A 7,004-nucleotide genomic window follows, 5' to 3' on the forward strand; every position below is an offset into this window, starting at 1 on the left:
GAAACTGTCTAGGCAGTTCTGCTTTTGTCTTACACTGTGGCTATTATGCCAGGAAACTGGGATAATGATGCACATGAAATATGTAACTCCTGTGCCTGGGTGTAGCGTTTCTATTATCATCTCAGCTATTTTTCTCATCCTCTTGCCTTCCATAGTCCCAAGAAAGGAATAAAGTAGGGGAAGGAGTGAGAAGGATAGAGAAAGGGGAGAAAATGAGAGAGAAAAGGCGACAGAGAAGGAGAGACAGAAGTCTGGGCCGAAGCTCAGGGGACTATGGGTTCTGGTGTTCCTTATGGTGGCAGGTGGAGAGGTCCCTGGGCCTGCTTCCTGGTATCCTCCAGGCCTTAAGAACCCACAGAATCTTCTCTTCCTTCCTTCTTCCATCCATTTCTGTCCCTTTGAAACTGTTAGCCTGTTTTCAAAGATCTAAACACCCCTCTGTTGCCATCTTCTTGGCCTGGTTCAGATGCTACCTTCTCCAGGAAGCCTTCTTGGGCTTTGTAGTAAGAAGCACCTTTTTCTCAGTAGGAAGTTGTTCTCTCTGCTCCTCTCCTGTATCTAGTTCTTTAGAATCTGTCCCTCCTCTACTGAGTCTTGAGTCCTTGGAAGCAGACTAACCAAAAGGTCCCCAGATTTGGACATAAACAGTCTTGGTGAAAGGGAATGTGTGCTGCCTTCTTACTCTGGCCTTCAAAGTCACTGATCTTTCACTCTGAGTCTCTCCTCTGTCTCCTCTTTGAATGGCTAATACTCCCACCATCTTCCCTTCCAGGCCTTCCCTCCTCAGGGACCCTCTCGTTGTCTCTTTGGGAAGCATGAGGCAGCCCCCACCCTTCACTCCTCTGACCCCAGCATCCTCCATCTTTCTGCCTTCTCTTGCCCCATTTCTCCCCTTCATTCTCACCTCCATCCTGGCCTTGCCTGTGATGAGGTCGTTGTGGTAATCTGAACTAACTAATCACAGGCTACTTCCCTATTCATCTCTATGTCCCCCAAGGCCAGCGCCTTTGCCATCCAACCCTCATGGCTTGGTTGCTAATAGGGAGGCTGGTTCTAATCCACCTAGTGGATCTTCTTGAGAAAGACCTGGTGACCTTCTCACATAAAGATTATAACCTAGAAAATCCTATGAGCTGCCTTATTCTATCATACGGGGTCACTATGAGTGACATTCAACTTGACAGCAGCCATAACACCAGGGTCCTCAAGACCAGGTTCCAAGCAAGCAGCTCAGGATCTGGCACACAGGAGAAGCTCAGATGATGATGATGATGATGATGATATAAAAATATCCTCAAGCTCATTGCCATTGAATTAGAACTGATTCATGGCTGACCTTCCACTCAGTTTTCTAAGGCTGTAAATCACAAAAACTGGCTTTTCTTTCTCCTGAGGAGCAGATGATGAATTTGAACTTCAGAGAAGAGTGGTCTTTGGGTTATCACTGCATCTCCCTACAGACTAAGCCACCATCAAATAAACAAATTGACTATAGAAGTCACTCTCCTGGTACCTTCTTCTCACCAAACTGAAAAAATGAGTTGTAGGCAGATAAACACAGTGAATATTTTTCAAGATAAAAAAAAAGAGCACTTTTTAACAGAGATATTGCCTTTAAATAAATAAGCTTACCATATCTGGGAGACATCACTCGATATGAACATTCCATCACAGAAGGTGTATTAAGAGTTTCCTCCTCGCAGCTCTGGTGGCCTAGTGGTAAGGAGCTGCAACTACAATCCCAGAGGCTCACGGTTCGAATCCACCAGATGCTCTGCCGGGGAAGGAGGGACAATCTCCTCCTGTACCAGTCAGATCTGATTTGACGGTACAAGCACACAAAAAATAATAAAATTAAATTTAAAAAAAGAGTTTCCACCTCTTAAAAGGGAGCATTAGGAGGGTCCAGGAAAGACCAGTGACTCTCTGTAGGGAGAGACTGTTCTATGAGAGTACCTCAAGTCAAGCTTCCATAGAAGACACAGAAGTAGGGAGGAGTGCTGTTTCTCCACGGAGGACTGCCAGCCGGAAGTACCGGCACTGGTACCGGTGGCAGCTACTGTGGGTTTTGTACCTTTCCCATACTGGGACTGATTTTTAGGGGGATGAGTGGAGTGCTCCACTCAAGCCAGCATCAGTCTCATTAGATCTCGTGGCTTCCCCTGAGAAACATGTCTGGGGGGTAAGGTGATGCCTAGTCTGTGATCATGGGCAAGATCAGATTTAAGGCCTGGATCTGGAGACTCGGAAATGGGGACACTTGTGTGACATCATCCATCGAGTTACAGGAGAAGCAGGACTAGAGCCCAAGGGCCCTGACCCCAAGCCCAGGACACAGAACACCCTTCTGAGGCAGGAACCAGGCCCAGGGCGGGGACGTGGCAGGCAGGGTTCCGCCAAGGCTCCTGAAGAACAAAGGAAGCATAAAAATCCAGTCATGTCACACCCAGCTTAACACTCCCCAAGGCCTGCCGGAGAGGCTTCAAACATGTTTGCCACAGAACGCTTTGAATAAAATCTTCCACTGAAAAGCAAACTATAACAAGGAAAGCTCAGCTTCTGCCTAGAACTGAGGTGGGTGCAGAACCCGGGCTCCATAAGAGTACCTTTCTGCAGGTGTTAGAGACGCCTCTGAAGGGTTTGGGAGCGTGTGAACCCTTAGCCCAAATACCTTAATGGAATATGTAAAGACATGTCTGCATCCTCATTCACTTCCTGTCCAGTCCTCTTTCTTACATACCCTGTATCCTACTACTACTAAGACTAGCCCAGAGTCTCCCTTATCCCTGACTGAGTCACGCTTAATACCTGACCCATCATGCTTGCTTTCTACCAGGATACCTCTAGAGGGTCCTTCAAACTTCAATAAACATCACCTCCCCCAGGTTGCCTCCCTTCTCAAGTCCCCACAGCAACGACACTATCAGTCTTTCTTGGGCATAACCTGCTGAGAGCATTTGCTTTCTTGTCTTAGACCATCATTGTGCAAGGAAGCAATCTAGTGTACACGTGAGGAGATTGGACCTTGATTTGAGACTGGAGTTCAAATTCTACTAGTTATGAGTTGAATTGCGTCTTCCTAAAAGACCTGTCAAGGACTAAGGTGTGCCTGACTCAGATCATGGTCTTTTCAGTCACTTGTTATGCATCTGAGAGTTGGATACTGAATAAGGATGATAGAAGAAAAATTGATGCCTTTGAACTGTGGTGTTGGAGGAGAGCACTGAGTAGCTGCCAAAAGAAAAAACAGGTAAGTCTGAGAGAAGGTGAACCCAGAAGACCTCTCCAAAGTTCTAAAGAGTAAGGATGTCAATTTAAATACTAATCTAAGCCTTGGTATTTTTCTAAATTGCTCCTTCAAGGCAAGGATTATGAAACTTTATCTCACATATTTTGGGCATGTTGTCAGGAAAGGCTATTCCTTGGAGAAGGACATTATGCTTTGAAAGGTAGAGGAACATCAAAGGAGAAGATGACCCTCAGTCAGGTGGATTGACACAGTCATTGCAGCAATGGACTTAAGTGTGTCAGAGGTGATGAGGTTGCCACAGGATAGGACAGGGTTCAGATCTGTTGTTCAGAGGGTTGCTAAGAGTCAACTCAACTTGATGACTCCTAACATAACATAACAAAAGATACGTCAAAGTCTTGACCTCTAGTACATCATTTGAAAACAGGGCCTTTGCGATGTTCTAGATTCTACTGTGGTGAGTAGTGGTCAGGATCTTAAAATCTAACGAGTAACCATCCAAGGTGCAAATCTCATCCAAAGCAAAAGGAGTGAAGAAAATCAAAGACAAATGGAGATAATTCAAAGAACTAGTGGACCATTGGAACTTCGACCACCACAACCCTGCAATCAGAATAACTAGAAGATGAAGTGGACAGCACAGAAGAGCACAGGACTCGGGTCTATTGTTCTTCGGGTTGCTATGAGTCATACTCAATGGCCCCTCACAACAATAACAACAACAACAGCAACCACCACCCAGCTAGCACTACAGACCACTCAGAAAGAGAACAATAGAAAGTTCTGCAGAGAGGGAGAAAGATGTGAGGAAAAGAAAAATCCTAGATAAAACTGGCTTATAGGCCTGACAGAGATGGGTGGAAATTCAGGACTGTGGTCTTTAAAGCCGGAACTAAACTGACCCTGTGGCTCAGCTTCCAGGCTAACACGAAACAGCCCCTCAAGGTGAACAATAACAGCAGGGAGGTACACATGCCTCAGAACAATCGGCCATACTAGATCCTAAAGGGCAGAGTTAGGCCAGGGATAAAGCTCACTGGGCAGGAAGGGGGAGGAATGAAGGACAAATGGAAGCACTAAACACATGGAGGGCTGGGAAGAGCGCCGTGGCCTTGTGAAGACGGCGGCCAATGTTACAAAACTAAATGCACTGGGTTTGTTGACTGGAAAGTCAGTTTGCTCCACAAACTTTCACATCACAAGAAAAAAGTTGACCAGACAGAAGAAGCATGGAACCCAGCCCACCAAGTAAGTCATGGGTCAGCTGCCATTTCTGCCCGTATCCAGGAAGTATTCCAGAACAACACAGGAATGCAGAGACAACAGTGGTGGCTCTGCTTGCAAGGAGCTGACTATCTGGCTGAGGAAGAAGACACCCAACTGCAATCAGTGACATCCATCACTATCAGTTAAATGCAGGCAGAAGAGGGCAAGTTCAAATGACTGGACTGAGTATCTGACTGGAGGTGGAGACATGACAAGTGTTTGAGGAGCTGTGAAAACTTGACCACAGTGGAAAGAAAGTGTGCCCCAGAGCTGCCTGCCAGGAGTCTAAGATGCCTTTTTAGGGAGTGAGAAATTGAGCAGGAGCTTAAGAGGTAGGCAGGATTTGGGTGGGGATGGAAAGGCATTGTGGAGGCCAGAGGTTGCCAGAGCAGGGGAGTCCATGCAGGGCTGGAGCTGATGGGGAGCCCTCCAGCTCTGTAAAGAGTAGACCAACTTCTTTCTACTCTGCCACTAAGTATTTGAAGATCCTTAAAAAGCACCTTGTTGATTTTCTTCCTGCTTTTTTGGTATTGTCCGGCCAGGCTGGGGCGTTGTGGGTTTTTTTTGTTTTTTTTTTTCTTCTCTTCCCTTCTTGTTAATGAGCAGGTGTTACTTTGAAAATTAGAAAAGACAATTGAGCTATTTTCATTGGCAATGCTTTTTTATCACACACTCAAAGGACAGTTAAAGTTTCAAAAGGGAAAAAAATCAAGAAAGCATCAGAAGTGGTGATGGAGGGGGTGGTAGCTACACCAGGAGCCCAGGAAGAGGAAGCTATTTTGACTAAGGTTCACTTTGAGCTTTCAAAGATGCAGCCAAGAAGGAAACTGGCAGAGGCGGTGGAGGGAGTAACAAAAATAACATGTCCCTGTGGGGAGAATGGAAGGAACCAAGGAAGAGGGGACATGATGATAGCAGCTCCAGCTTGCTGAGTGCTTGCTCTATACTAGTGTCTAGAAGAGGCTAGTTCTGGGAAAGGGACATCATGCTTAAAAAGGTGCAGGGTCAGTGAAAGACAGGAAGACCTCCAACAAGATGGATCGACACAGTGACTGCAGCAATGGGCTCAAGTGTAAGAGATGGCCAGAACGGTACTGGACAGGACAGGGGTCAGGTCACAGGGTCACTATGAGTTGCACTTAACAACAACAACAATAACAACTACAGTGAGGGATTCTGATGGCCTCATGGCAAGGAGCTGGACTTCCATCCCAAAGGCATGCTGTTTGAATCCACCAGCTGTTCCTTGGGAGAAGGATAGGCAATCTCCTGCTGTGTGATTTATGGCCTCTGAAACCCTGCTGGAGGGTCAGCTATGAGAAGGTTCCTACTCAATGCTGCATGACAACAGTGTTTTAGTGGAAACACTTGCTTGTGTCCTCACCCTCTGGAGGTGGGTGCAGAGGGTTTTTGAGTCTTTCATCTGAGGTCTGAAGCAGATAAGTGGCAGAGGCAGGACTTACAGGCTGTTGCTAATCCTGCATTGCACATGCCTTGCTTGCCTGTGGCCCTTTTGTCTCTGAAGGAGGGTTGGCGAGGCTGTACCTGGGCCTGTGGGCAGAGCTGCCCTCAGCGAGGTTGGGGGTGGTGGGAACTCACTGCCATGACAGCACTGACAGCTGCGAGCTGCCGCCTGGACCTCCCTAATGGAGTCCTGATACAGTGTGTGGTGTGACAGTTGAGTCCAGAGATAGCAGGGTGCGTTGGTGCCTGTGTGACAGAAGGGACAGGCCACTGGCAAACCTGTAATCCTCTGATTTCTGCAGGGCTGTGGTGATTAACCCCTGCCTCTCCAGGCTGGGCAGTGGCTGCCCCGGCAGGGCTGGCAGGGGGAGGGGGGGAAAGGCGATCTTGAGGCACAGAGCAGAGAAGAGGCCCCCGCTCAGTGCAGGAGGATTGGTCATCTCTGCTATCTGGTGAGTGATCTGCATTGGGTATTGGAACAGTGAAAGGAAAGCTCTCAGTTTGAGCTCTAGACACCCTTCTCCTCCCTGTAACTCCTTCCCAGCCAGGAAGCCAGGGAGTCTTTGCAAAGAGAATCTGGTGAAGACATTTCACTGCTCACAACCCTTCCCAGTTCCCTTTTCGCCCTAGGGATAAAGCTAAGCTTCTTACTGTAGCCAGTAGTATCCATCTGTCTCCAGCCTTTCTTAGTGGTTTCCAGACATGCAGAACTCCTCTGTGGTTCTCTAATTCAATCCTGCCCCAGGGCCTTTGCATATGCTGTTTCTGCCACCTTTGAGCTCCCCCTCTGCCTTCTGTTCCTTCCACATGCTCTGCGCTGTCTAACTTTTTCTCCTTCAGCCCCCAGCTGATCTTGCCCTGGCTTCCTGGATTGTTGTTGTTGTTGTTATGTGCCGTTGAGTTGTTTGCGACTCATAGCGACCCTATGTACAACAGCCCTAAACCCTGTTCTATCCTGTGCCAATCGCACTGCCTCTGACACACCCATCCCGATTACCCCAGTCACTGAATCAATCCACCTCAT

This window comes from Elephantulus edwardii, unplaced genomic scaffold, assembly GCF_000299155.1.
Source record: "Elephantulus edwardii isolate Elephantulus edwardi_28Jun2011 unplaced genomic scaffold, EleEdw1.0 scaffold00116, whole genome shotgun sequence".
Classification (NCBI taxonomy): Eukaryota; Metazoa; Chordata; class Mammalia; order Macroscelidea; family Macroscelididae; genus Elephantulus; species Elephantulus edwardii.